This window comes from Dendrobates tinctorius, unplaced genomic scaffold (assembly GCF_039654945.1).
Source record: "Dendrobates tinctorius isolate UK_male_01 unplaced genomic scaffold, ASM3965494v1 ptg000059l, whole genome shotgun sequence".
Lineage (NCBI taxonomy): Eukaryota > Metazoa > Chordata > Amphibia > Anura > Dendrobatidae > Dendrobates > Dendrobates tinctorius.
In genome coordinates, this window is record NW_027361727.1 from 9,824,383 (window position 1) to 9,852,013 (window position 27,631).

At 45.5% G+C, this 27,631-nt stretch overlaps 1 long non-coding RNA gene across 1 annotated transcript; it reads left to right on the forward strand.

The window, feature by feature from the left end:
- LOC141092328 (uncharacterized) lies at positions 1 to 27,416 on the forward strand. The gene is made up of 2 exons (XR_012232767.1): positions 1 to 271; positions 26,306 to 27,416. It is a non-coding gene; the product is annotated as an uncharacterized lncRNA (long non-coding RNA).
- Positions 27,417 to 27,631: the final 215 nt, after the last annotated feature.

A 27,631-nucleotide genomic window follows, 5' to 3' on the forward strand; every position in this document is an offset into this window, starting at 1 on the left:
ATAGCTGCGTCACAGGCTGTGTGGGCTTGTCAAATTACAGCCAGCTGAGAGGAATGTGCTGCGGTGGGCGGGGCCAGAGAGTGGGCGCAATGATGATGCCCGCCCACCACCAACATCAGCATGTGATGCAAAGGTGTCTGTCAGGAGAAAAGACCAACCTCCTGTATTACTTTGATAGGCATAAAGACCTGAGAAAAGCCAGCCCCCGGAAGATGTCTGGGGTGAGCAGGAAGAACACGGGAGACAGAGCAATAAACATGGCAGCAGCAAGGTATGATGCAGAAGGAGGCAATAGCCTGAGAGCAGAGAATAAAACCCTCTATGCAGAGGAGCTCCAGGATCTGTCTCTGACCATGGTAGGAGGATGGGAGTCACAGCAGGTCAAACCACCAAATACTGCAGCTGCGGCTGACACAGTCATTGGGTCTGAGGATACCCTGATAGGTCCCCTTCCTGTCCCCACACTGTCACTTTTTAATTGTGGCTATTTTGGATTACTGGGATCCTCCTGGGACCTATATTGTGGATGTTTCCTCTGGACTCGTTGCGGGGCTGACATGTCATACTAGTGAAGATGATATTCCGGATATGAACTTATTTCTGTGTCCCCTGTAGGTGTATGGACAATTTCCATATATACCTTCTACTCATTGGGGATTTTTGAAGATATGCTTATTAACAGCCATTGTCTCCGTTTTTGAGTCTTATCTGAATATGCCTGTGCCATCTGTCATATTACGTGGTCTCAGTGTTACACCTGTTATATGATTATAATTGTGCGTTTATATATGTTTTAAAAAATTTTTTTTTTGTTTATATATTTATGTTGCCATACATGCACCAGTATATTTTTTATCAGAAGTGTGAGGTGTGCCCTTAGATTTCGGCCGTGCGCATATGGTTTGTGCCCCCCAGTTGCCCTCTTCATGCGACCGGTGTCCATTTGCCTCGGATGCTCGCGCGGGGGGGTTAATCCTCCTGCGCGTGCGCTTGGATGCCTGTTTCATGGTGGAGGACCTGGTGGCAGCGCGGCACATGCGCCGCTATGGCCGCTCTCATTGGTGGATACGGGTCACGTGACTCTGCATGTGACCATTACTAGGACTACATAAGGTCCTGCAGTTCATTATAGCCTCATCTCCTTGAGAAAGCGCCTCCTGAGCGCGAAACGTACGTCAGAGGCTTGTTCCACGGCTGGGGGTAACTGTGCACCACCTGGTAAGCTTTTTCCATATGACTGTCGCTGATATATGATGTAACTTATGATGAATGTTATGGATTCTGCTTGCCTGATTGCACATCGGCTGGTTGCCCTGAGGATATTTTGTCCAGCCTATATGGCGATTATTTGGCATTTGTAACAGCCCTTGTGTCGGCATATTTTACAAACTATCCTGGCTAATGTTGTGCAGTCATTTTTTTTTTTCATCCCCACCTGCCTTCTTAATATTGGTGTCTATTTGTCATCTGCAACCTTGCTGGTTATTTATGTATATTAAAGGATTTTGATATTTTTATACAACTTGGATTTGTTTGTTCCTTTTTTTCTCCTAAATCTGTTTGATAACATGATACTGTATCATGTATACTGTGATCTGTTAGTGATCGTTCTGTCCCCACCATTCTTCCTCAGATGATGGATCAGGCCGGGAAACAAACGTTGAACGACTTCAGTATTGTCGATCACACTCACTTAGCGTCCTGAACTCAGCGCATGTAAATACAAAAGAAATGCTTCTGTGTGATGGGCAATGTGTCAGCATTTGGGGCCCCATTTTAAACTTTGCCTAGGGCCCCACTTTGCCTAAAACCGGCCCTGCTCAGTGGTTCACACTGTGCAGTACAGTGGCTCAGTGGTTAGCATTGTTGCTTTTCAGCACTGGGGTCCTGGGTTCAACCTCACTAAGAACAACATCTGCAAGGAGTTTGTTTGTTCTCGTGTTTCTCCACGTTCTTGGGTTTCCTCACACACTCCAAAGCCATAATCATCAACATTAACAGAAATAAACAGGTGAAATAGATCACTCTGTAATGACTCTATAGAATATGAGTTTCTCTTTTTGTACTGAAATAAATGTAACTTTTTGATGATATTCTAATATTGTGAGAAGCACCTGTATCTACAGAAGTTAGTGGAGAAACTTAAAAAGAGTCTGTCAGCACAAAATGACTGTTCAGACCAAGCTCAGATGCTGCGTGCACTCTTAGCTGAGCAGTTCAATTCCAATCCACTCGTTTCGATAATTTCCCTTGGGATCAATAAAGTGTATCGTATCATTTTAATCATTGAACTGTGCAGCTAAGGGTAAACGTAGCATCTGAGCTTGGTTTGAACAGTCAATCGATGTGTAGGGCCTGAGGAAGCAGCGGCTCAAATATCTCTGTTCTCTGACTCCTGTATAGTCAGAGCCGTCAATCAGGAAACGGGCAGAGATAGACGGTAAAACAACTAGGTGCACTGAACTGATCAGCTATACCAAGGGTGCACATAGCGCCTGTGCTTTGGACAGTAGTTTTGTGCTGACAAACTCCCTTAATTCCTGCCAGAGATGAGTGCATCTGCCTTAGGGCTCATACTCACATGCGAGAAACTCGGATGAGTCTCGAACGTCAATACCCGAACTGCCGCCGGCACTCGGATCGGAGCGCTTAGCTGCATAGAAATACATGCGTTTCTCACATGTGAGTATGAGCCCATAGAGAGAAGACTTGCAACAGTATAGGAAGGCAAAAGACTTCTTCCCGAGTCCTCACATCAGAGGGAGTCTATAGACCACTGCCTGGGTGTGAGGGACTGACACATGGTAGGTAACGGAGTACGCCACAGAAGATTGCCAGACGTGCATTACTATCAGGACAGATATGTAGCAGGGAAAAGATGTGTTTGTGGTGTGTTCTGGAGTGGAGCGAAAACAGATCAGAGAAAAGGTCACTCCACCTGAGAGCTGTAAGCCTTGTGAGTGGTGAGACGGCCCAGGATGCTAGATTTGTATAGATTAGTGCTAGATTTGTATAACAACCATGTTATCCAGAAGAAGGCGAACCGGAGAGTGAATTATCTCAAACATATAATATAGGCACAGCGTCAACTAGTGGTGCTACACATTGACCGATGCTGGAAGTAGAGACAATAGATTGGGCTACATTAAAAGATGTCACCTTTTACTTTCAAAGGCAATGTTGTTTTTGTACCCTCCTGAGTACTGGAGCCTGCTTTTGTGGTTATGGACTGAATTCCCAGATTCTGCAGGAATGTCACACTTTGAGGACTCAGTCTTGCATCCCATCAGAGCTTTTTTTCTCTGCTTCTATACTCACCTCTCTGTAGCTCCTCTCAATGGGGGGTAGGGCCACAAATCTCTGTTCAGTGCTTCCCCCTCCTGTGATCAGGTCTCACCTGGGACTCAAACTCATGCTTCCAAGCTGCAGCTCTACCAATGAGCCACAGATTATAATGTTGTAGACAGGATAATTTGGTAATCTTGACCTCTATTGCAGGAAATGAACACAAAAACAGATTATACATGTCATAGAGATTCATTGTCTATATAACAATGTATTTCTATGGTCCCAGTATACTGAGGTAAAAAAAAAAAGATTTTTTTTTTGTTCCTATAAAAGTAGTAAAACTAATAAGCAATTACAAAAATGTCAATTTTTTTCAATGAGTCTTGCCCCAGTCTCAAACCTACAGTTGTGGCCAAAAGTATTGACACCCCTGCAATTTTGTCAGATAATACTCAGTTTCTTCCTGAAAATGATTGAAAATACATTCTTTGTTATTATTATCTTCATTTAATTTGTCTTAAATGAAAAACACAAAAAGAATTGTCCTAAAGCCAAATTGGATATAATTCCACACCAAACATAAAAAGAGGGTGGACAAAAGTATTGGCACTGTTCGAAAAATCATGTGATGCTTCTCTAATTTGTGTAATTAACCACACCTGTAACTTACCTGTGGCACCTAACAGGTGTTGGCAATAACTAAATCACACTTGCAGCCAGTTGACATGGATTAAAGTTGACTCAACCTCTGTCCTGTGTCCTTGTGTGTACCACATTGAGCATGGAGAAAAGAAAGAAGACCAAAGAACTGTGTGAGGACTTGAGAAACCAAATTGTGAGGAAGCATGAGCAATCTCAAGGCTACAAGTCCATCTCCAAAGACCTGAATGTTCCTGTGTCTACCGTGCACAGTGTCATCAAGAAGTTTAAAGCCCATGGCACTGTGGCTAACCTCCCTAGATATGGACGGAAAAGAAAAATTGACAAGAGATTTCAACGCAAGATTGTGCGGATGTTGGATAAAGAACCTCGACTAACATCCAAACAAGATCAAGCTGTCCTGCAGTCCGAGGGTACAACTGTGTCAACCCGTACTATCCGTCGCCATCTGAATGAAAAGGGACTGTATGGTAGGAGATCCAGGAAGACCCCACTTCTTACCCCGAGACATAAAAAAGCCAGGCTGGAGTTTGCCAAAACTTACCTGAAAAAGCCTAAAACATTTTGGAAGAATTTTCTCTGGTCAGATGAGACAAAAGTAGAGCTTTTTGGGCAAAGGCATCATCATAGAGTTTACAGGAGAAAAAAAGAGGCATTCAAAGAAAAAACACGGTCCCTACAGTCAAACATGGTGGAGGTTCCCTGATGTTTTGGGGTTGCTTTGCTGCCTCTGGCACTGGACTGCTTGACCGTGTGCATGGCATTATGAAGTCAGAAGACTACCAACAAATTTTGCAGCATAATGTAGGGCCCAGTGTGAGAAAGCTGGGTCTCCCTCAGAGGTCATGGGTCTTCCAGCAGGACAATGACCCAAAACACACTTCAAAAAGCACTAGAAAATGGTTTGCGATAAAGCACTGGAGACTTCTAAGGTGGCCAGCAATGAGTCCAGACCTGAATCCCATAGAACACCTGTGGAGAGATCTAAAAATGGCAGTTTGGAGAAGGCACCCTTCTAATATCAGGGACCTGGAGCAGTTTGCCAAAGAAGAATGGTCTAAAATTCCAGCAGAGCATTGTAAGAAACTCATTGATGGTTACCGAAAAAAATAAGCATCACAAATCATCAAATTACACACACATATTTGCGTCCCTGTAATCGTAACAACCCGTACAACACAGAGATCAGATTATTTACGAGGATCAGTAAATGACATAAAAATTAGCGTGAGTAATATTATTTCTCTATTAAACCCCTATAAAAATGTAATAAAACTAACGCTGAAGCTGTGTTCACGTGTAGCATAAATCCTGCTTTTTTTCTGCAGGTGTCTGCATCATAGAACACAATGACAATCTTCAAATGCTGCGGGTTGCACGCTGCGTACATCCGCAGCGTCCAACCCGCAGAGACCAGATGTTACAGCATAGTGGATGGGATTTCAAGAAACCCCATGCCCGCTATGCGTCCAGATATATATAAACTTGGCACACACCAAAGGTTTCTGATGCAGAAAGGTGATTTTTAATTATACAACAGTACATACATACACAGACGTTTTGGTCTAGGACCTTCATCAATGTACGATATATTGTACTTCTTAGTGACTGGGCTTTGTGAGATAGACCAATCCTGTGAGGAGGCACATGAAGCCGTCCCACTGCGTGGTGGTTTGTGGAGTGTGGACGCAGTATCCGCCGCGAATCCCAAGTGCTGCAAAGTGTGAGGTCCACGGCTCACCAACGGAGATGGACATGCAGCGTCTTTCCTACCGCATGTCTATTTATCTTGCGGAGATGTGAGCCTCCGCAAGATAAATTTCACCCGTACAATGTATTGGATGCGGTGAATCCACATGGTTCAGTGATCACATGCGGAATCACCTGCGCTCAATAGCCGCCAGCAAATGTGCTTTGTCCAAAACGCTTCCAATTACTGAACGTATGCACATACCCTTATGCATTTTCCCACTTATTTCATGCAATTTGGGGGAAGATATGAAGCAGAATTTTTAGACTTTTTTACTAGCATAGAAAAGCTTTGATGCACCAAAACCAGAGTTCAGCAGCACCTTCTGACCAAAGAGGGTGGCGATTTCATGGAATCACATGTAGCGTAAATGCTCTGTATCTTCTGCTGGTTTTGTTGCACAATTCTGCTGTTTAACTGTCCAAGCAAAGATGTGATTTCATGAGAACTGCGCCCCCTGTGATTTAAAGAGGTTGCAGAACTGTGCGGTTTAGGTGATTTTCTTTCTTGTCTTTTATGTGAAGCTTAAAAAAAGTAGGTAAAAAACTGCAGATACTTCATTAATAGCAGTGTGGTGCTTGCAGGTACGCAGGATGCAGTGACGAGTCGCGAGACAATTTGGTGCTTTCTATAATAACGTTTATAAGACTAGAGGGAACTTTCCTCAGTCCCGGCCTGAACACCAAAAAGGGGTAACACGGGTTGCCCTCGCAGGGGTTCTATATGCGCACACAAATGGGTAGAACACGACTACCTTCGGCAATAGCCGGTCACTATAGGGCCGCGGTATGGCCGACTACGGGTCCTTAATTATAAAGTCAACTTAGCCGTCCAGACGTCCCTCGCCGTTCGGGTTGGTGGTCTATCGGTGTAGTAGTTGCTGGGCCCAGTTGCTGAGGTGATGACGTGGCCGTGGGCTGGAGCGGGGCAGCAAGTCTCGGGTGATCGCCTCGGTACTGTCCTTCTGGAGTCCTCGGTGAGCGTCCTCCCTGACACTGGTGAGTCGCTCTCGCTTTCAGCCACTTCCACGGTCTCCTGCTGTCTCTGTCCCAGTCTGCTGACTCATTGTCCCGGGAATTCCCCGCCTCCTTTATACTGGTCCCTCCCCCAGACCATCTGTCTGTCACAACGGTCCGTCCCTGAATTCTGCCCCCCGAGGACAGTTTCCCCCGAAACCCAGATGACGGCTCCCTTGGTTCCGGCCTGGACACTCGACAGGGGCCGTTCCTCCCACAGCAAAATCAAAGCATTTAAGTACTACAAAAAAAAACACATTCAACACACGACTTCACCAAAAATGCATCAAATAAGGGGAAGATTATTATTGTGTATTGTGATAAAACCCTCCAGGATCGGCTTTGCTGGGGTCAAAGGTCACGTGCGTTCAGCATGAAACTCAGGCACAGAGCTGGGGTTCGGGTGAAACGGACCCTGGGTCAGGTTTATTAACGGTGAAAGCAATGCAAAAAAGGAAATAAAACATAAAACAAATCCTTGCCTGTCCGGCACTAACTAAACAATGGACAACCAAACTACCAACTGGCGGGCTTCTCCCGTCCAGCCAAACCACAGTTGCAGTGGGCACTGCTTCCACTCACGTGTGTCTCTCACACAGACAAGCTCTCTGTGTTCCCAGGCTGAGACACTCACACAACCACCTGGCATCCTTTTATATCCGCCTCCCATTATTCATTAGTAAGCAGGTGCGATACTGACCAGACTAGGCCACATAGGAAAGGAATCTGGGCGAGATATACCTGCCCTCATCCACTATTCCCACATGATTCTCACTTATCCCCCCCCTCTGCTCAGACCACTCCGGTCGAGCAATGACACCCGCCAAACAGTGCACTCGGGACAGGGCATCTGCATTTCCCCATCTGTACCCCTGGGCGGTGCTCCACCGTAAAAGTGTAGGCCTGCAGGGCAAGGAACCACCGGGTCACCCGGCTATTCCGTTCCTTGTTCAAGTGCATCCACTTGAGAGGGGCATGGTCAGTGATCAGCCTGAACTTTCGGCCCACCAGGTAATATTTGAGGGCCTCTAGAGCCCACTTAATGGCGAGGCACTCTTTTTCTACGACTGCATACCTTTGCTCGTGTTTATTCAGCTTTCTGCTGAGATAGAGGACTGGGTGTTCCACTCCGTCCCTCACTTGTGAGAGTACGGCCCCGATACCGGTATCAGAGGCATCCGTTTGTACCACAAACTCGCTGCGGAAGTCAAGAGTCACCACACTTCCCGAGTCTAACAATGCCACCACATTTTTGCCATCAACAGTTAAATCACACAGGTGTTTTTCCACATCCTTTTGACCGGCATTCACACTCACTACCCGTGCAACCATAGACATGCAGTTTTTAGAGTCTGTGACGTCGCACTGCATGGGTTCAGTAGTGACCGGACAGTTCGCAGCAATATGTCCCATCTCTTGGCAGCGGAAACACCTAACGGGCCCCTTGCTTAGACCATAGTTCGTTACTCTCGGCCTCACAGTGCGGGCAGTCCCGTTTTCCTCCCCCACTGTCTTAGGGATTTTTCCATCTCCCCTACTCCCTGGAACAGTCTTACCGGTTCCACGTGGAGATGATGAAGAACGAGGTGGGGTAGCGTCGTCTCGGAGTCCTTCCGCCACGGAGTAACGTTCAACCAGATCCACCAGTTGATCTGCCGTCGTAGGATTTCCATGGCTTACCCACTTCCTCAGGGCTGGAGGTAGAGCTCTCAGGTACTTGTCCATGACGACTCTCTGGATTATCTCTGGCGCTGTCAACACCTCGGGTTGTAGCCACTTCTTCGTCACGTGGATCAGGTCGAACATCTGGGACCGCGGTGGTTTATCCGGTTGATAAGTCCATTGATGCACTCTCTGTGCACGGACAGCGGTCGTCACTCCCAGCCGGGCCAAGATCTTGGCTTTCAGTTTGTCAAAGTCCTGCGCGGCTTCAGGCTCTAAGTCATAATAAGCCTTTTGGGCCTCACCGGAAAGAAACGGGGCAATCTGGCCGGCCCATCGTGCCTTCGTCCATTTTTCTCGCACCACCGTCCGTTCAAACGTGGTCAGGTATGCCTCGACGTCATCTTCGGTCGTCATCTTCTGCCAGTACCGACTCACGTGAATCACTCTCGACTCTGCTTCCAGGTTAACATCAGGTAAGCTTGCCAGGCGCTGCGCCACCTGCTGGAGAAGCGAACGATCGGTAGCTGTCATGTCCACCAACTCCTTCAGCTGGGCCATCATCACCCGATTAGCTTCTTGCTGGACGGCGGTGGACTGTACCAGCGCTTTCACCACGTCCTCCATGCTCATGATTGCAACGTGATGCCCGCGTTCTCCACCACAATGTGATAAAACCCTCCAGGATCGGCTTTGCTGGGGTCAAAGGTCACATGCGTTCAGCATGAAACTCAGGCGCAGAGCTGGGGTTCGGGTGAAACGGACCCTGGGTCAGGTTTATTAACGGTGAAAGCAATGCAAAAAAGGAAATAAAACATAAAACAAATCCTTGCCTGTCCGGCACTAACTAAACAATGGACAACCTAACTACCAACTGGCGGGCTTCTCCCGTCCAGCCAAACCACAGTTGCAGTGGGCACTGCTTCCACTCACGTGTGTCTCTCACACAGACAAGCTCTCTGTGTTCCCAGGCTGAGACACTCACACAACCACCTGGCATCCTTTTATATCCACCTCCCATTATTCATTAGTAAGCAGGTGCGATACTGACCAGACTAGGCCACATAGGAAAGGAATCTGGGCGAGATATACCTGCCCTCATCCACTATTCCCACATGATTCTCACAGTAGTTTGGTGCAGACGTCTGCAGAAAACAGAAAATACAGTATTTCTGCAACATGTGAACACGACCTTACAGAAACAAAAAGCCAGATGGCATAAAGTAAAGCTACTTAAAGATGATAAAGTTCTGGCGGCTCTGATTGTGAATGAAGGAATAATAACTAAATCCACAGGTCCCAACTAAAGATGAGCAGGATGCACAGATGATGCTGCGCTGGAAGGTAAGAGATTTGTAGCCTCCCCTTAAGCTGCCAGGTAGCACTGACCAGGACTCTGGACCAGAGACTTCTGAATGGATTCGCTCACCTCTAGACCCAACTGCCCCAGATATAGTGGACAGTCCCTGATTTGGGTCTATGCCCTACAGTAACAGAAGCCTGCTGAATTTCCCTCACTACCACCGCGTCTCTGACAACACCTCTTTCCGGAGGAGAAATAAATGGTAAATAGGTGTGGCTAAGGGCGTGGTCAAAATTTGCTGCGGTGCGCCGCATCATCTACCCCTCTTTATGTTCTTCAAAAGTTGGGAGGTATGTACTAACCTGAATCAGGATGCTTTTTTCCCTGTGTGTATATGTAGTGCGTAATCTTTGATACTGGTTCCCACCATGACCCTCTTTTGAATATTGCAATGTCAGAGAAGAAAGGGAGTTTGGTACAAGAACACGCCACCCATGGAAAAGAGAGCTAAGATGACTCAAGGGTGTAACTTGAAACTTTTGTGCCCCAAAGCAAAGTCTGTATGAGACCCTTGTAAGGGAGGGCCAGGACCAGATACATCTTCACCCGGGCACTTCCAAGGCGATAACGGTCCCTCTTCTAGGCGACTCGCATCAAGGGAGACACAGTCCGAGACAACTTTAACACTTTATTTATTTAGGATTTTGCACATTACATCCACAGTTGGTACATCATCACATTTACTTGATTCCTGATCTTTCCCTTGCTTGCTGTCACTTCTGTGCAGTACACCCCTGGACCGGACTGTACTAGACTGCTTCCCAGTTCCTTCCAGGTCTGACCTCACTACAATGACATTTCATTCAGCCTGTTTCGCCTCAGACATGAATTCATCAATCACTACGTTTGGTGACCCCCGGTGAAGCTTCCGGCCCGTCTGTACCGATCTCGTTGAAGTGCCAACTCCTTTCATCTCCATAGTCCAACCAACTTCTGCCCTAAAAGCATTGGCCCAGGCGGTAAGGCGCCACATCTTCCTTTTCCTGTTCTGACCCACTGCTAAGACCTGCAGTGGCCGTGGTAACGTGGGCAATAACGACTTAATGTTACGTGATTGCCAAGCTGTCCAGACCTATAGCCTATGTGGACTCTTGGGTACCCTGGCCCCATCTGACTAAACCACCCATCCTCACTAACCTTACTCTCGGCAGGCCCTCCTACAATTAACACTCTAAGAACCTACTATCAGGCTCCACTAGTATACCCCCACATAGTGGCCCGCAACATAATTACAACTACCCAGCCTATGGGGAAACTATGTACTAAGAGTGCCCTCCTCCAATGTCCCAATAAAGGATTCACTAACGTTCCCTAACTGTACATACACAAATGACATATAATATACATGCAGTATTATCTTACAAGAACATGAGGGAATATATACAATCATCCATACAATGGTAACACGTTCAAGTGGCAATACTATAAGTAACGAGCGGTAATACATCATTACACATGTAGCAGTACCGCAAGCAATAATCATAAAAACACATCTGTAAACATTAGGAACTGGAAGACAGAGGGAAGAGAAGAATGAGAGACATCATATCTTACCCCCTTACACCCCCACCTACTGGGGTATTCCTATGTGGTAGATGGTTTTTATGCACCCACGTACACAAAAGCCCTAGGTGCGACTGCTAGCACTTCATCCCCTATAGTTGTGTGTCCTCCCTGCCAGGACCCTTATGGGTTGTTGACCTTTGCAATACCATTGCACCAGTACATTTATCACTTTTATCACCATACAGGTTACCCTTCGAAATGCTGCTGTTTACATCCGCCATCGCAGTTTACTTCAGCTATGTGGATATTTTGATTTCCCCAACCTCTTAAAAAGCCTCCATATTTGTGAAGGTCGAGGTTGAGGTCACCTCCAGTTCGGCAGAGTAATTGCACTTTAAAATGCTTTTATCTTGGGAGTAAGCACTCACTCTTCCAGTTACTTAGATGTGTGAGCTGAACTTGTCCATGGCTGCTCCCCCAGCCCGCTGCGATCACACCTCCTCATCCTTTATTTTAGACTTGTTTATGGAAACTTTGGAGACTTTTCCCCTGTGTCGGTCGCACATCCTCACCGTGGAAACTTTCCTTGTTTTTCAAGAGCATGCTTAATTCAAATAAAGTCTGGAGCAGTAAAACGCGCTGGTGTTCACTCCATAAACCCTCTACCTTCACAGTAAATCACAATTTGTCCTTGAGGTTTGCAGGAAAGACGCTTGTCATTGACTTGTGTTGTAGATCAGGTACACAATGCATAAAATAGATATTGGCCACCAGTTGATCCTGGCACGGTCTTCTTTTTTTGAAGAGAGGTTTAATGTATCGGAGCCAGGAGATTTATTGCAGATTGATATTAATTGGAGGGACGGAGACAATGGAATGAAGCTGAAGTCGTTGTGACATTTATAGCACCAGTCATTGAACAATTCTCAGGAGACAGAGCGCCGAAGTGACTTGAAAACTACTCAACTTTAAATGAAAGTTTACAAAAGCAAGGGGAGCAAACACTGAGCTTCCAAACTGTTTGACCTGAGGCTGTCACATATCTCAGTATAGGTAATGACTGCATATCAGGGCATCACACCTATCGTGCCACTTACAGCATTGGTGTACTCTTATGCAGCCAAGGTGACTTTGGACACAAGCAGGCAGAATTTCCTGGGTGGGACTGGTTCCTCTGTGCCACTATAGCTACACCCCTGCATATCAAGAAGAAGCTGCTACCTTTGTAATTCTAGTAGATTAGGTCAGGGTAGAGATAAAATACATCTGTTATAGCTTCCACAGTCTCGGAATACAAATGAATACTTCCTACTTCCAGGTAGCCATTTCCAAACTAATTCTGCTATATTAAATGTATAAGTGGCCTAATTTAGGCATTGGACGTCACCTCTCTGCTGTCCAGAATCCCAGAGTGTCTATCAGCCATATCCTCCTCCTTCTCCTCTCGCTTCCTCAAACTCAATGTAGACAAATCTGAACTCATCATCTTTCCTCCATCTCACAGATCTTTACCCGACCTAGCTATAACAATTAATGACATCACACTTTCCCCAGTACCAGAAGTCCGCTGCCTCGGAGTAACCTTTGACTATGCCCTGTCCTTCAAACCGCACATCCAAGCTCTTTCAACCTCCTGTCGCCTCCAGCTCAAAAATATTTCCAGAATCCGTCCTTTCCTCAACCCTCAATCTACTAAAATGCTTGTGCATGCCCTCATCATCTCCCGCCTCGACTACTACAACATCCTTTTCTGTGGTCTCCCTGCTAACACCCTCGCACCTCTCCAGTCCATCCTTAACTCTGCCGCCCGACTAATTCATCTCTCTCCTCGCTACTCCTCCGCTTCTCCCCTCTGCAAATCTCTTCACTGGCTCCCATTCCCTCTGCGTATCCAGTTCAAATTACTAATTGTGACCTACAAGGCCATCTATAACCTGTCTCCCCCATATGTCTCTGAACTAATCTCCCTATACCTTCCCTCACGTAATCTCTGGTCCTCCCAAGACCTCCTTCTCTCCTCCACACTTATTTGCTCCTCACCCAACCGCCTCCAAGACTTCTCCCGAATAGCCCCTATTCTCTGGAATTCTTTGCCCCAACAAGTCCGACTATCAACCACATGTGGATCCTTCAGACGGAACCTGAAAACCCACCTCTTCAAGAAAGCCTACAGCCTGCAATGACCCCGTTACCTCCTTCTCTCTCACCACTACCTCATCACCACTACCGGTGATATCACCTCAACTAACACCGGAACTGCTGCAACCCACCAACCTACTGTCTCCTTCCCCACCATCCTGTAGCATGTAAGCACGAAAGGGCAGGGTCCTCTCTCCTCTGTATCAGTCTGTCATTGTTAGTTTGTTTACTGTAAGTGATATCTGTAATTTGTATGTAACCCCATCTCATGTACAGCACCATGGAATCAATGGTGCTATATAAATAAATAATAATAATAATAATTGGAGTTAATAGACTCCCATTAATATTTGTAACTTTAAAAGTAAATTTAAAACATTTTTCCCACTTCCAGTTTGTTAGCATTGAAAAAAATATATTTCCTGTCCACAGCTCCATATTTGTGATGATATTTGTGATATTAGTGATGAGCGAGTAAACTCGTTGCTCGGGTGGTGGTCTCGAGTATTGTGGAGTGCTCGGAGATTTAGTTTTCATCGCCTTAGCTACATGATTTGCGACTGCTAGCCAGCTTGAATACATGTGAGGATTGCCTGATTCTTAGGGAATTCCCACATGTATTCATCCTGTCTACAAGTCGCAAATCATGCAGCTGAGACGAAATCTCCGAGCACTCCAAAATACTCGGAGATCACCCGAGCATGCTCGGGAAAACCTGAGCAACAATACTACTCACTCATCACTAGTTGCTACCATTAGGGAATATTTTATAGAACTCCTATTTAGGGGATATTCTGATTTTTCACCCATTTATAAGATATCTGCTTGCAGGAAATAATTTGGAATATTCTTTTTATACCCAGTGGCAAAAAATACTTGATTTCATCTGATACTTGTCACTAGAGTTGAGCGATACCGTCCGATACTTCAAAGTATCGGATCGGAATGGATCGGCCGATCTTAAAAAAAAGTATCGGTATCGCCGATTCCGATACCGGAAGTCCCATTCAAGTCTATGGGACTTCCGGTATCGGAATAAGAAAAACCCTGTTTTTGCCTTGTACAGCCTCTCTGGGGTCTGTACGGGCCTTTCGGGGGGCTGTGCCGGCCTGCCAGGGGGTCTGTGCCGGCTCCGGTGGTCTGTGCCGGCCTGCCGGGGGGCTGTGCCGGCCTGCCGGTGGTCTGTGCAGGCTCCGGTGGGCTGTGCCGGCCTGCCGGGGGGCTGTGCCGGCCTGCCGGGGGGCTGTGCAGGCTCCGGGGGGCTGTGCCGGCCTGCCGGGGGGCTGTGCCGGCCTGCCGGGGGGCTGTGCCGGCCTGCCGGTGGTCTGTGCAGGCTCCGGGGGGCTGTGCCGGCCTGCCGGGGGGCTGTGCCGGCCTGCCGGTGGTCTGTGCAGGCTTCGGGGGTCTGTGCAGGCATCGTCCGATGGGACTACAAGTCCCATCGGGCGATGCCTGCTACCATGACAGTGATTGACACATTAGCCAATGATGGGACAGTAGTAGTCCCATCATCCGGCTAATGTGTTGAATGTAAAAAAAAAAAATAAAATAAAAAAATTACATGCTACATACATGCTACATACATACAACATGCATGCTACATACATGCTACATTCATACTACATACTACATACATGCTACATTCATACTACATAAATACTACATGCAACATATATACTACATACATACTGCATGCTACATACATACTACATGCTACATACATACTACATACATACTACATACATACTACATGCATGCTACATGCATGCTACATGCTACATACATAACACATATATACTACATGCATGCTACATACATACTACATGCTACATACATACCACATACATACTACATGCATGCTACATACATACTACATGCTACATACTACATATATACTACATGCATGCTACATACATACTACATGCTACATACATACTACATATATACTACATGCATGCTACATACATACTACATGCTACATACATACTACATATATACTACATGCATGCTACATACATACTACATGCTACATACATACTACATATATACTACATGCATGCTACATACTACATGCTACATACATACTACATATATACTACATGCATGCTACATACATACATACATACTACATGCATGCTACATACATACTACATGCTACATACATACCACATACATACTACATATATACTACATGCATGCTACATACATACTACATGCTACATACATACCACATATATACTACATACATACAATACATTCATACAATACATACATAGACATACAGTACATATAACATAGAGTAACATACTTACCAATACTTGTCACATTGTTCCCCGAAGCCATTGTCTTTTCCGGAATAAATATTAACATAACAAACCACAAAAATACTCACCCACGATCCGAAGCAGTCCACGAGTGTGTCCCACGACGATCTTGGGTAGAGAACTGCAGCATCAGATGATGCTGCCGTTCTCTACGGGCTGCAGGAATCCAATGACGGAAGGTAGGTATCCTTCCACACTGTATTCCTCCGCCACTTAAAAAAAAAAAAAAGTCCCTAGTCTCACTTTATGCCATTGCTGTGTGGGAATTTCTCACGCAGCAATGGCATAAAGTGAGACTAGGGACTTTTTTTTTTTTTTAAGTGGCGGAGGAATACAGTGTGGAAGGATACCTACCTTCCGTCATTGGATTCCTGCAGCCCGTAGAGAACGGCAGCATCATCTGATGCTGCAGTTCTCTACCCAAGATCGTCGTGGGACACACTCGTGGACTGCTTCGGATCATGGGTGAGTATTTTTGTGGTTTGTTATGTTAATATTTATTCCGGAAAAGACAATGGCTTCGGGGAACAATGTGACAAGTATTGGTAAGTATGTTACTCTATGTTATATGTACTTTATGTCTATGTATGTATTGTATGAATGTATTGTATGTATGTAGTATATATGTGGTATGTATGTAGCATGTAGTATGTATGTAGTATGTATGTAGCATGCATGTAGCATGCAGTATGTATGTAGCATGCATGTAGTATATATGTAGTATGTATGTAGCATGCATGTAGTATATATGTAGTATGTATGTAGCATGTATGTAGTATGTATGTAGCATGTAGCATGTATGTAGTATATATGTGGTATGTATGTAGCATGTAGTATGTATGTAGTATGTATGTAGTATGTATGTAGCATGCAGTATGTATGTAGCATGCATGTAGTATGTATGTAGCATGCATGTAGTATATATGTAGCATGTATGTAGCATGTATGTAGCATGTATGTAGTATGTATGTAGCATGTATGTAGTATGTAGTATGTATGTAGTATATATGTAGTATGTAGCATGTAGTATGTATGTAGCATGTAGTATGTATGTAGCATGCATGTAGTATATATGTAGCATGTAGTATGTATGTAGCATGCATGTAGCATGTAGTATGTATGTATGTAGTATGTATGTAGCATGTAGTATGTATGTAGCATGCATGTAGTATATATGTAGTATGTATGTAGCATGTAATATGTATGTAGCATGCATGTAGTATGTATGTAGTATGTATGTAGTATTTTTTTTTTTTTTTTTTTTAACATTTAACACATTAGCCGGATGATGGGACTACTACTGTCCCATCATTGGCTAATGTGTCAATCACTGTCATGGTAGCAGGCATCGCCAGATGGGACTTGTAGTCCCATCGGACGATGCTTGCACAGACCCCCGGACATCAGCACATCCCCCCGGCAGGCCGGCACAGCCCCCCGGCAGACCGGTACAGACCCCCACAGGGTGCACAGACCACCGGCAGGCCGGCACAGCCCCCCGGCAGGCCGGTACAGACCCCCACAGGGTGCACAGACCACCGGCAGGCCGGCACAGCCCCCCGGCAGGCCGGTACAGACCCCCACAGGGTGCACAGACCACCGGCAGGCCGGCACAGCCCCCCGGCAGGCCGGTACAGACCCCCACAGGGTGCACAGACCACCGGCAGGCCGGCACAGCCCCCCGGCAGGCCGGTACAGACCCCGGGCAGTCCACACAGCCCCCGGCAGGCCGGCAGAGACCCCCGGAAGGCCCGAAATGACGGCGCATCATGATGCGCACACACCGCGCATCATGATGACGTCAGGCTGTCAATCAACTTTGAACTTCCGATTCCGATGCCGAATTCCGATATTGAAAAAATATCGGAAGTCGGTATCGGAATTCCGATACAGCAAGTATCGGCCGATACCCGATACTTGCGGTATCGGAATGCTCAACACTACTTGTCACATCAGAGGCGTTTGATACAACTGTATCCTATCTTTACAATCTTCTGTGAGCTGAAAACATCAGCAGCACCAATCTCACACAAGTCCTAATATATTCGTACAAAATATCAGGAAGGATTCCGTTTATTTAGTTACTAGTGGATTGTCTATCCTGGATGCAATTGTAACAAACCCTTAGCTGTGAGACATTTAAGGTCTGTACAGGTTCTGGATGTAAGCAATTAGTGATCATTATAGATATTGAAACAAAGGGACCAATTCATCACAACTGTCATTGGGACGCCACCAGCGCCTCTTTTACCTGCTGTGCACCACTGCGAAAAACGTAAAAATTTGGATGGATCTGACCAGCTGTGTGTGGCCATGCCTCTTTCTCTAAGCTCCAACCACTTCCAAAAATGAGAAGAGCTGGCCTAAAATTCTAAAAAGTCACGCAGTTCTAAGGCTAGTTTCACACTAGCGTTTATGAGCGCAGCGACGGCCTGCGCACGGCCGCTGCTAAGCCCCGCCCCCTGCCACGCCTCCGCCAGTAGCTCCGCCCACCGGCGCATGACGCTGCATGCGCCCTGCGTCCCCTATCTTTATCACAGGGGGCGCAGGCCGTGCGCAGTATGCGTTTGGCAGCGCATGCGCCTTTTTGACGGTGCGCCGACGCAACCAAACTGCAGCAGGTTGCGTTTGGCGCAGGTCGGCGCACCGTCAAAAGAACGCATGCGCCGCCAAACGCATACTGCGCACGGCCTGCGCCCCCAGTGATAAAGATAGGGGACGCAGGGCGCATGCAGCGTCATGCGCCGGTGGGCGGAGCTACCGGCTGAGGCGCGGCAGGGGGCGGGGCTTAGCGGCGGCCGTGCGCAGGCCGTCGCTGCGCTCATAAACGCTAGTGTGAAACTAGCCTTATGCAACTACAAGTTCTGCAAATTGAGTTTTAGATCCTTTATTGTTCTCCAGTATAATAGGTCAATGTGTCATGTACAGTGGGGAAAATAAGTATTTGATCCACTGCCGATTTTGCAATTTTTCCCACCTGCAAAGAATGGAGAGGTCTGTAATTTTTATCGTAGGTACACTTCAACTGTGAGAGACAGAATCTAAAAATAAAAACCAGAAAATCACATTGCATGTTATTTAAATAACTAAATAGCATTTTATTGCATGAATTTAGTATTTGATCACCTACCAACCAGCAAGAATCGTGGCTCTCACAGACCTGTTATTTTTTTCTTTAAGAAGTCCTCCTACTCTGCACTCATTACCTGTATTAATTGCACCTGTTTGAACTCATTACCTGTATGAAAAAAACACATGTCCACATACTCAATCACACTCCAACCTCTCCACCATGGCCAAGACCAAAGAACTGTTTAAGAAGGCAAGAGACTAAATTGTAGACCTGCACAAGGCTGGAATGGGCTACATGACAATAGGCAAGCAGCTTGGTGAGAAGGCAACAACTGATGGCACAATTATAAGAAAATGGAAGAAACACAAGATGACTGTCAATCTTCTTTGGTCAGGGACTCCAAGCAGGATCTCGCCTGGTGGGGTAAGGATGATTTTGAAAAAGGTCAGGAATCAGCCCAGAACTACATGGAAGAGCTGGGACCACATTCTCAAACATTACCATTAAAAACACACTACGCCGTCATGGATTAAAATCCTGCAGGGCTTGCAAGGTCCCCCTGCTCACGCCGGCACATGTCCAGGCCAATTTGAAATTCACAAATGACCATCAGGATGATCCAGAGGAGACATGGGAATAGGTCATGCAGTCAGCTGAGAGCAAAATAGAATTTTTTGGCATCACCTCCACTCGCTGTGTTTGGAGGAATAAGGATGATCACAACCCCCAAGAACACTGTCCCAACCATGAAGCATGGTGGAGGAAACATTATGCGTTGAAGGTACTTTTCTGCAAAGAGGACAAGACGACTGTACCATATTGAAGGGAGGATGGATGGGGTCATGTATCGTGAGATTTTGGCCAACAACCTCCTTGTCACGGGTTTACTGAGACAGAGAGGAACTAGAAGACAGGGGTGTTTGATTTCTCATACTCCTGCACTGATTAAAGGATTACCGATTAAAGCACCGATTAAAGGATTATCTTATCTTATCTTATTAGAAGCACTTCACCATCATATTAAACAGTACAGGTTTGTTTTAGCAGTTAAGGTGTTAATCTGCTCAGTTGAGAGCTCTTGGAAGCTTTACTGCATTAAGGCCCATAGCTGTTCACTGTTGGCCACTCCCATCTCCAATGTAATCTGGGCCCTGACAAGCACTCATTGTCAGAGCTAGCTTTTGCTGCATGGTGGGAGGTTGTTGGTTGGTGGTTGTTATTTGAGAAGGCGTTTGAACTTATCTGTGACTGTTGCTAGGTTTTGGGTGTGTGTTTATTTCCCCTCCTTCTACTTTAGTTTTACCCCATCCTCCACTCCCCGCTGCATTCCTCTGTTGTTTGTTTTAGTATATTTGTATGTTTATTATCTTCCATTACCCCTGTTCGTACTACCCTGTTAGTCTGGTTAGTGTACTACAGTACACTACTACTCCCCTCTTCCCTGGGTTGGGGAAGGGTACAGACTGAGGGCGGATTCAGGAGCTAAGGCAAGGTTTGTGGTCCAGCATCTTCACCATCAGAAGTAATCCAGGGAACAGAACGAGATAGGGTGCCACTAGCACTAGGGACAGGGTAGGAGCTCCTGGTCCTGGGACACCCAATAACAGAGCCATGACACTCCTTCCCTCAGTAAGAGCATCAATGATGGATTGTAGCTGGGTCTTCTAGCATTACAATGACCCGAAACACACCACCAGGGCAACTAAGGAGTGGCTCCATAAGAAGCATTTCAAGGTCCTGGAGTGGCCTAGCCAGTCTCCAGACCTGAACCCAATAGAAAATATATGGAGGGAGCTGAAACTCAATGTTGTCCAGCGACAGCTCTGAAAGCTGAAAGATCTGGAGAAGATCTGTATGGACGAGTGGGCCAAAATCCCTGCTGCAGTGTGTGCAAACTTGGTCAAAAACTACAGGAATTGCAAGCAAAGGTTTCTGTACCAATAATATTGAGTTCTGTTGTTCTATTGTATCATACTTATTTCATGCAATAAAATACAAGTTCATTATGTAAAAATCATACAAAATGATTTTCTGCATTTTTTTTTTAGATTCTGTCTCTTGCAGTTAAAGTGTACCTACAATAAAAATTACAGACCTCTCCGTTCTTTGTAGGTGGGAAAACTTGCAAAATAGTCACTGTATCAAATACTTATTTTACCCACTGTACGTACACTGTAAGAGAATGGTCAGTCATAATATACTGAGCGGCCATGTTGTCTCTAGCAGCCATTTTGTTGAAAGTTAGAGAAGATTCAACTTTTACAAAAGAGCTGATAAAATGTATTAAATGGAGGATGGAAAATGAGATCATGTCTCCTAGCAACCTCAGCCGATGTGCGTAGAGGAAGATTGGATCAATCAATAGGGTCACAGGTTAACAAATATATGGTCAGTATGCTTATACGTGATAGTGTGGTAGCGAAGAGTAGAGTAGTTAAAATGTCAGGATGTAAGAATTTAGGGACCTAGACTGGAGACAATGATAAGATTTTAGGACAGTAGCCATAGATACCAATGACTTATGGGTTTTAGTGTTGCTTGAAGAAATGTTAATTAATATCTTCGTATTATGTCATTATATTCTCTTTTCTAAACCACGTTTCTGTAGATTACCATGAAAACGCCTTAGAATTATAATGTTAACGCTCTCTGCGGCAAAATGCAGCTTTCTTTGTTCTGATAATGTATAAGAAGCCCCTGTTACTGTCGATCGGGGACATTCCATCGCCATCATGCCACTGTGCCTCACCATGGCCAGGGCACAGAGCCTTATCACCGCTAGACCTCCTAGCGAATCTCTGCCTGTCTGAATTCCTGTTTTTGCCCGCATATTCCAACTCCTCTGTTATTCTGTATCTGTTTTGCCGTGTATCTCCGAATAAACCTTCAACCTCAGCTTGATAAGAGATCGTCTGTGGAACTTCTTCCCGACTCTTCCAGCTCTCAATAGAACTTTTTCTTACAAGTGGCGAGCCAGCCAGGAGGAGCGGCTCCGGAGAGCTGCCTCCAGAAGAACCACCGGAAGAAGCCGCAGATGAGGGCTTGGAGGTGGGAAGAGAAAGAGAAAAAATAAAAGAAACGCGTGTGGCCATACGTTAAACCGGTCAAAGGAAGCCAGCCTGAAGGAGAACCTCTCGTGATCGCTCTGAAACCGCCTGCCCGATTTTTTTATAATAAAACCACGGACAAAGAAAAAGACTATAAAAAGATGAGTAACTAAGAAGAAGCTATCTACAAGGACGTGAGAATTTGTTGTGCCGGGTAGCAAGAAGCTTTAAAAGGGCGTGGGGAGACGCTTGGCAAGCGTAACGAGTGAGGCTGGAATCACGGCTGCACCTCTTTTGATATCTGGTCGACCCCAAACAGCTGCAGCGAGGTCTTCCATCTGAGAGGTGTGAGTATCTAACTTTGCTTAAATTGCATTTGTTGATACTAGGACAGAGTAAAACTCGTCCTTGTAGACCACTGTAAATATGGAGTGGTTACGGAAGCAGGCAGAGAAATATGCTGGCACACCCCAGCTGGAGGGGGTTAATGTGGAAACCACGTGGTTAAATTGTATGCGATGGTTTACCACAGGGAACTGGATAGAAAGAATTCACTAGGTTAAGCTAATAGCCAAGTAGTGGCTTTGTGTAAGACAGTCATAACCTTTGATCAGGCTCTTGATAAATAGTCTACACAACAATATGTTAACATGATCACCCGGGGAGGGGCAGTGTATAGGGAGAGATCAGAAAAGCTGAGTGAGATTCTGGAGCTAGCACGGAAGCACAGAGAGGAGGGGTGCGAGCAGCAGCAGCTGAGAGCAGTTATGTCACAGATGGACACTGCAGCTTTGAGACACAGTGCTGATGTAAATACAGTTGTAGACTGGAGAAGAGAGTTAGGAGAATGAGTGAAGTAGTACATAACAAGATATAGTGTCCCAACAGCTCCAGCTTATGCAGACACAGTTGAGGAAAGATATATTGTTCCGACAGCTCCAGCACATGCAGACCCTAGGTTAGGTGTGATGCTGCTTCTACCCCGAGAGAAAAAATCCCAGGCCAAATGTTCCTGGTCCATCTTAAATTTATTAAAAAAATGTTGCCTAATTGGGAGGAAAGTAAGTGAGTGTTTTGTTAGGACGATGCAATCCGAGGTGAGGGGTGATGAGTCTAATGTTTTTGCATACCATTCACCTCGGGGTGTATCTGCTGATTCCGGGAGGCCAGGAGTTCCGGGGGTGTACGGCCAGCTGCCGAGAATGGGCAGGTCCCGTTCGGCAGAGCCCCCACGGGATCCCATGAGAGGTCCTCCCTTGTGTTATTTTTGTGGACATCTGGGACATGTTAGACGTTTTTGTCCCAGCCTTGTGCCAGGGATTGTTCTCCGAGAACCCCGGGCACCATTTAACCCCCAACAGACCCGGGAGTTCTCTAGACCACCTTTCGGCGTTAGACCTCCGTATCCAGCAGTGAATGACCCTAGGCAGTATCAGCAGTACAACGTTCTTCAAATGGTTAACCCAGTCTCACAGGAGCCTTCTGCTCTGCTCCCTCCCCAATAGCTTTCACTCATCCGCGCCCGGAGGTCCATGCTATTCAGGGAGGGGTCACTCCTCGTCCCTATGCTCCGCTGATTAAGGAGCTACGGGAACATGGGGACCGGACCCTGACTAAGGATCTCTTTGGGTCGGAGGTGGCAGCTGTTGGACGGAAGCCGTGTCCAGATGGGGATGATGGATTTTTCGGGCTTCCCACGGCAGGTAACACTGATTGATGGAGTGCTCCCCCTGTTCCCCTTACCCTCCTTGCCCCCCTTTCCCTGGGCGGGGACGGTAGACCTTATGTCAGAGGGAGAATAGGGGGGCTGCCTTGGAAGGACATCCTCATCGATATAGAAGCCTCAGTTTCAGTAAAAAAGACACAAATTGCAGTCACCCCCTGGACTGCCTGAGACTACCATTTTGGGTAGAATTTGGGGGCTCCTGTATTCAAGCAGTAAAAAAGTTGTCCAGTGAACCTGAGATTTCAGGACACAGGGGGATCGAAGCAAAGGGGTCTTCGATGCGCTTTTTGGGTAAACCCACAGTTACGGTACACTATTTTGGGAACTGATGTTTTGGGAGCAATGGGAATTGTTGTTGATTTATGTAACAAAGTCTTGTGGCGGAACAAAGAAGCCACTATCTGTTCTGTAATTGTCCCTGTGGAGGAGGAGGAGGAGAGTCATAAATTACCCATTGCTAGTTTCAGAGTATGTACTGGTGAAAATGTTGAAAATGCTGACAATGATGCTTTAAAGAATGAATTGAAGCAAAAGTTCCCTGAATTGTGGATCTTAAAGAAAACTGATTGTGGGTTAATGCAAACTCAGGTTAAAATTGATGGTGAAAAACTGCCACCTTTCCAGCGTCAGTACCGTATTCCGGAGGACGCAATCCCTTACATAAGGGTAGCAGTCAGTGAATTGGAGAAACAAGGTGTTGTTGTGAAAGGAAATTCTCCATGTAACAGTCCTATTCTACCTGTAAAAAAGGAAGATGGCAGTTTTCGAATGGTAGTAGACCTGAGACTTGTAAATAAGTACACTCCCTCAGCTGATCACCTTGTTGCATCTGTCCCTGAAGTTATGTCGCAGCTGAGGAGTGATTGTAAGGTATTTTCTTGTTTGGATATTGCAAATGGCTTTTTCTCAGTACCCCTAACACCTGAATCTGCCCTCCGCTTCGCACGCGGTTGCCCATGGGATTTCACAGTTCTCCTGTGTATTTCCATCAGGCATTGGCTCAGATGTTAGAATACCTTGGTTACGGAGACAAAGTCTTACAGTATGGGGATGATTTATTGATTCAAACTGTCGATGAATGTGAACACAGAGAAACCCTTGAAAATGTTTGTCAGGCTTTACAAGAGGCAGGACTCAAAATGAGTCTAGATAAAGTACAATTGATGAAATCAGAGGTTACATTTCTGGGTGTGTCTGTCTCAGCAGAAGGAAAGAAGCCCATGCATGATAGGGTTAAAGCTATTCAGGCTGTCCCCATACCAACTAACATTACTGAACTCAGAACATTTTTGGGTCTTATAAATTTTTCCAGAGAATTCATTGAAGATTTTGCTTATTTGGCTAAACCACTGTATGATTTATAGAAAAATGTTGACAATGACTTTGACCCTGTTAATGTAGAGGGAACCGCCTTACAGGCTTTTGAGGGATTGAAGCGCGCCCTTACGGCAGCTACTACATTGGTTAACCCTGACCCTTCCCAGCCTTTTTACATTCAGACTCACACCGGCGATATCTCTATTTCTTCTGTGCTCCTACAAAAATGGCCCAAAGAAAGCCCAGAAGTGTCTAGTCAGTTGTATGCCCTAGGTTATTACTCCAGGTTGCTGACCCCCGTGGAAAAAGGATTCACTCAGTGCATGAAGCACCTACTGGGCGTGCACTGGACTATGAATCAAGTGAAGCATATAGTGGGATTTGCTCCTTTAATTCTACAGACCCCACATGTCACCTTAAAAAATTTGCTGAAAGGAAAAGCTTCAGGTATCAATTCACAGAGAATGGCCCAATGGATCATTGATTTTGAGACTAGAGACTTACAAGTTGAAGTGGGTGAGAAATATCACTTAGCCCAGATGATGCAGTATGCAGGAAAAAGTCACGATTGTCGAATTAAACAGGCTAATGTTACTCCCTCTCCCTTCCGAGCAGACTTTCAAGAGGGAATCCCTTGTGCCTATATTGACGGAGCTCGCTATTGGCATGAGGGGCATTACGTCACAGGCTTCTCTGTGTGGTTTCCAGCTAAGCCATTGCTGCTGCAGTATAAACTCCCTGGTCATTTCTCCGCTCAAAGAGCTGAGTTGGAAGCAGCTTTACAGGTCATTCTCGTGTGTCCAGAGCCAATGAATATCTTCAGTGATAGCGCATATGTCGTGTCGTCACTCACTCTATATCTTAATGTATGGGCCCTTAGGGGGATGGTTGATTCTCAGAACAAGCCCTTGCAGCATGCAGACATTCTAAAACAAATTGAGCAACGGGGTAAAGAATTTCCAAAATTATGGTCCTTCTGCAAAATTAAAGGACACCAGAGGCTAATTCCTGACCCTCACATCCTTGGCAATGCATATGTAGATCACGCGGCCAAGGAGGCTGCACTCACAGGCGATGACAAATATCCCCAAGAAGTCATCGCTGCAGTTACTAAAAAAAACCCCGAGAGCCCCCCCTTGTTTATTCTTCTCTTCAAGATCTCGTAAAAGCACAGGAGAAGGATGGAGACTCATCTCTGTTCAATTCCCTTGAGTCCCTGCCCATTGAGGGGGAGTGCTTGTACTACAAACAGGTTAATGATAGACTAGTGCTTTACATCCCAACAACAATGATTAAGTCTTTGCTCAAATTTTCAAGCTAAAAAGGTGATTAAAATGGTTCATATCAATCAGTGTAGACTTCTTAATTATTTTACTGAGATTTCTGGTAAGGACTGATACTCCACTTTTTTTTTTTTTTTTCTATTTTCTCCAGGTCAGCTGAAGATTTTCATATTCGACTCCTGGGACCATGAACCTATTGGATGATCAGGAGAAGATGTTTCACACTATACAGTGGGACTCTGATAGTGTGAGAGGGGGAGAAGATAAGGAAAATCCAGAAGACAAAGAATGAGAAGAAAAAGACCAAAAGAATTGACAAGACCAAAAGAATTGACTATTTGTGCAACTTATTTTTTCGGGACTATTTGAATTATTTTTTTATTATGTGTTTGTGCTATTTTTAGGGACTTTTGCCTTACACACACACGTGCATAAAGTGCTGAATTACCTCAATATTCTTATTTTCAGTAATTCACCCATGAATATTACAGTACTGTATGTTGTACTTTGGATAGAGTACAAGAGGGGGACTTGTAAGAGAATGGTCAGTCATAATATACTGAGCGGCCATGTTGTCTCTAGCAGCCATTTTGTTGAAAGTTAGAGAAGATTCAACTTTTACAAAAGAGCTGATAAAATGTATTAAATGGAGGATGGAAAATGAGATCATGTCTCCTAGCAACCTCAGCCGATGTGCGTAGAGGAAGATTGGATCAATCAATAGGGTCACAGGTTAACAAATATATGGTCAGTATGCTTATACGTGATAGTGTGGTAGCGAAGAGTAGAGTAGTTAAAGTGTCAGGATGTAAGAATTTAGGGACCTAGACTGGAGACAATGATAAGATTTTAGGACAGTAGCCATAAATACCAATGACTTATGGGTTTTAGTGTTGCTTGAAGAAATGTTAATTAATATCTTCGTATTATGTCATTATATTCTCTTTTCTAAACCACGTTTCTGTAGATTACCATGAAAACGCCTTAGAATTATAATGTTAACCCCTCTGCGGCAAAATGCAGCTTTCTTTGTTCTGATAATGTATAAGAAGCCCCTGTTACTGTCGATCGGGGCCATTCCATCGCCATCATGCCACTGTGCCTCACCATGGCCAGGGCACAGAGCCTTATCACCGCTAGACCTCCTAGCGAATCTCTGCCTGTCTGAATTCCTGTTTTTGCCCGCATATTCCAACTCCTCTGTTATTCTGTATCTGTTTTGCCGTGTATCTCCGAATAAACCTTCAACCTCAGCTTGATAAGAGATCGTCTGTGGAACTTCTTCCCGACTCTTCCAGCTCTCAATAGAACTTTTTCTTACATACACAGTGACTGCACCAGCAGAATAGTGAGTGCAGCTCTGGGTTATAATACAGGATGTAACTCAGGATCAGTAATGTAATGTACACAGTGACTGCACCAGCAGAATAGTGAGTGCAGCTCTGGAGTATAATACAGGATGTAACTCAGGATCAGT